This window comes from Pinus tabuliformis, chromosome 1_2, assembly GCF_031772625.1.
Source record: "Pinus tabuliformis cultivar Carrire ecotype Pingquan chromosome 1_2, CPIR1, whole genome shotgun sequence".
NCBI lineage: Eukaryota > Viridiplantae > Streptophyta > Pinopsida > Pinales > Pinaceae > Pinus > Pinus tabuliformis.
The window spans coordinates 800,767,905-800,772,184 of NC_142298.1; the positions used below are offsets into that span (position 1 = coordinate 800,767,905).

The following is a 4,280-nucleotide window of genomic DNA, read 5'->3' on the forward strand; positions in this document are numbered from 1 at the left end:
TAAGTGCATATATTTTGTTTTTATTGCTATGGGTAATAAGCCTAAAATCTATAATAAAACTACACAGTGGTAAGTGCATATATTTTGTTTTTATTGCTATGGGTGATAAGCCTACAATAATGAATGTATTGGGTAAGTGCATATTTTTTTTTTAATTGAGATGGGTAATAAGCCTACAATAATGAATGTAAGTTGCTAACACTTGTTTGGTTGTGAGGTATGTTAATGACCCTCACTGGGTACATAAATAATAATTGATGATTTTGTAATAAAATTGAAATAATTATATATATATATATATATATATATATATATATATATATATAGTAACTAATAGAGACTAATGGAAGCCATAATGATTATGCAGATATGTTAAATTAGACAAGCTACTATTGCCCACTCTGCTAGAGAGAAACTAAGCTACCAACACAAGTAATCGGCCAAAGAGAAACTAAGCTACCAACACAAGTAATCATTCAAGATAGAGTGCAATGGAGGCACCTTTAGTAGAAAAAGGCTACATGGAAAATGGAAGACTAAGCTACCAACACAAGTAATCATTCAGGATAGAGTGCAATGGAGGCACCTTAGAAGGAAAAGGCTACATGGAAAATGGAAGTTCATACGTACAAACATATTTCAACCTATTTCAAGGGAAAGAAGGGTGCATGGAAAATGGAAGTTCATACATACAAACATATTTCAACCTATTTCAAGGGAAAGAATGAATACTAGGGACTGTGTTTTGTTGGAGGAGGGAAAAATGTAACACCCCTTGGTATTGTGTAAATAATATTTTATTTAATTTTACCTGGGTATCCGGTAAATAATTTTTTATTTAATTTTACTTTGATATCACTTAAATAATATTTTATTTAATTTTACTTCAGTATAGCTTAAATAATCTTTTATTTAATTTTACTTAAGTAATTGGCAAACTGCTTGACAAAGACATAAAATAAACATGAATATTTATTTTGTTAATTTTGTTAATTTAATTTCTTTTTTTGACTTGCCAAAGAATCATTGAGGGGAAAAGATGCTAGAAGACAGTTCACTTACCAAATGGTTAAAACAATTAATCCTCTTCCTAGAGATAAAACATCTAAATTTGGGAAAGGGGGCCAAAAGTGGCAAGAGGGAAGAAAGAAAAATCTGAGGCAACTTAAAGACTAGGTAACTGGTTGGAAGAGGTCCAAGGGAGGATATAGAACTGATTCCTTACAAAAGGTTGTAAGGAAAGTTGTGTAGGAAAGTGGAGAGGGAAGAAAGAGGCAACTTAAAGACTCAGTACCTGGTTGGAAGAGGTCCAAGGGAGGATATAGAACTGATTCCTTACAAAACGTTGTGGAGGAAAGTGGAGGAAAGACAAAGACACTGCCAGAGAAAGGGATTCTTGGGATTCTTGAGCTGGTTGGAGCTAGTGGAATTTCCTGTGAGGATTCTTGGGATCCTTGAGCTAGTAGAGTGGAATTCCAGGATTCTTGAGCTGGTTGGAGCTAGTGGAATTCGGTTGGAGCTAGTGGAATTCCCTGTGAGACCTGAGCTGGTTGGAGCTAGTGGAATTCCCTGTGAGACCTGTAAGGTTTGAGATAAACCTAGACAAAACTGGTGTGGTCTAAAAGTTCTAGGTGGGACTGTTTTACTTTTGATTTCTATCTAATGGCTATTCTGGAAGTGGAAGTGGACTGGCTCGGGGAAGAATTGGACGCAATTTCCATCCTTGTTGGTCGGGAGGAGAAGGATTTTAGCCTCAGTAATCCTGTAAATTGGTCGAGAGGAGCAGGATTTTCGACTCAGTAATCCTGTGACAGCCTAACGGATTACTGACAGCCAAACTGCTTTGGAAACTAGATAAGTATCTTCTCACTGTGATTATATTTCTGTCAAGAACAGTCATTGTTATTTTATACTGTTTAAGCTTTAATGAGTGGAATTCGGATGAATGAACATAAAAGTTACAGTAATACTATTTTTTATGGTGAATATGTACAATAATCAGTATTAATAAGTATCGGCACCGGTTAGTTCCAGGCCAGAAGCAGGCCTTGGCCTATTGTCCAGAGGAACAGGCCTTGGAACAATCCACAGGCCAACACATGGATTTGGAAAATATGGCAGGTTCTTGAGTAAGAATCTCCCAAAAACCCAACTCAAATGCGTTTATAAGTAGTTAAAGAACCTACAGAAGAAAACTCAAATGCGTTTATAAGTAGTTAAAGAACCTACAGAAGAAAATAAGTAACTGATAAGTAAACATAAGAGGGGCAATATGTACCAACAGAGTGTATACTGGATACCAAAGAAAATATGTATTCGTTTTAAAATCAACATGGATTACAAGTAGTTTAAGAATGCTACGAAGCACCAACTGAAAATAATTTATCCACAAATAGAAAATAATTAACATTTGGCGAAAATATAATAGATAGAGGTTGTTTTATAGTCAATATAGTCTATATGTTACTACACACTAAAAAAATTTACAATTATATTTCTTAAAAACAGTAGCGGTAAAGCCGGTGGCATGACAGGTTATTATAGATTTTCCTTTATGCTCAAACTGAGTACAGTTCGAAATATATTTCGAATATAGGTACATGATATAAAGCCCTTGATGAGATGTTGAATATGTGAATGACAATTAACAAAAAATTCTGTAAAAAGGTTGGCGGCCAAAATGCATGATAGCAAACCCAAAATACCAAATAATCTATTTGGAAACCCTTAATTTGGGTTTGAATTAACGGTATATATGTATTAACCTTAACATTGTTCATTACAAAAATGAAATAATAGATCCCAGAATCAATGTTACAACAAACTGTGTAGAGATCCTTTTAATTTATATCCTGGAACTGACAATTATATGCCGCTGACAATATAACCCAGAACATAGAAGAAGAACCAGAGAAATTAACCCAGATAGGGTTTGATTTCGAGTATTTCCAGTATTCGAAGAGGTGGTAGATTTTCTACATCTAAGAGACATTGTGAAGAATAGAACACCTGAAATGGAAAGAGGAAGTCATCAGTCAATCTCCAGGCAGTCAAGAATAACCCAATGGTAGCGTACCTGTACCATGCAAAAAAAGAAGAAGGGTAAATACAGTCTTTAACTCTGAAAATCAAATGAGGATTATTTAACCGGTTCTGGGTGGAAGAAATAGACAAGGAGGAATTAACCTGAACCCTGCAACTGGCATAGAGAAAAATCTAGCACGCAAGATGAACCTGTGGAAGGGAAATTCTCATTATAACTGCACATTAAAAAAAAATAAACTGGCAGCAATACTGAATAGGTAAAACAGGAAAAGAAGAAAGATAAAGTGGGAAAAACTATGAAGCTTCTGTAAACCCTTGATCTTTGATAGTGTGGTAAGAGGTTGGGCCACTGCATGGGAAAAATAGTAACCGGAAGATTGAAAACATTTAATGAAAATATAAAGATGTGGTAGCCTCGAAGGAATAGGCAAACGGAAGAATTTTTCTTCCCTGAGGGTTCAATCAGACCGTGTAGCATTGACACGACTCCAGAGCTATGAAAAATTGCCATGGCTAGACTGCAACAACCTTCAGAACCGGTAAACCCTCTTCAACAATAGGAAGCAAGATACAGAGCAGAGAATGAGCAAATGAGACCCAACAGGAAGAGAGCGAGGCTGAGTTAGTTGCCCTCTAACTCCCTCAATCAATCCCCACCGTCCGATGATTCCAAATCCTGAGAGACGTATATCTAAAAGTAAAACCCGAGATCGATCTGCCAAGTGGACAGACTCAGTTCTACATCCAGAAGGTTCTTGACTGTTCATGTCAGCCACGTCAAGGCATTCCAACCCTACTATGGTTGTGAAGTCATCCGGTGCAAAACCCAGAGTATGAATTTAAATGAATATAATTAATACAGCCAAATGGCTCATAAACTTGTACCAACCTCATTTTTGTATGTCTGTACCTAATAATGGCTGGTTGTAATTTCTTTATAATTTTGAAGTCCCGAGCGAACAACTAAGGTTGCTATCAAAAAAAATACAAATATTTTTTTGGTTACTGTGTTAACCTAGAGGGATGTGATTAGAGTATATACACATTTGTAACTTAAATAGTTATGCAAAAAGCAGTCTTTTGTTTTACCAACAATAAACTCTCATACATTTTTTTGATGTTGAATTATGTTAAAATATCAAATGAAATTATTATTATTATTCTAAAAAAAATAAACTATAAACCATAATAACATCAATTTAAATACGGGTCTACGGGTCTATGCATGGAGCAGT

At 35.3% G+C, this 4,280-nt stretch overlaps 1 long non-coding RNA gene across 1 annotated transcript; it reads right to left on the bottom strand.

The window, feature by feature from the left end:
• Positions 1–2,716: 2,716 nt before the first annotated feature.
• On the bottom strand, positions 2,717–3,897 carry LOC149208321 (uncharacterized). Its single transcript, XR_016252082.1, has 2 exons — positions 3,187–3,897; positions 2,717–3,076 (listed from the first exon to the last, which is right to left on the bottom strand). It is a non-coding gene; the product is annotated as an uncharacterized LOC149208321 (long non-coding RNA).
• Between the last annotated feature and the right edge of the window lie 383 nt (positions 3,898–4,280).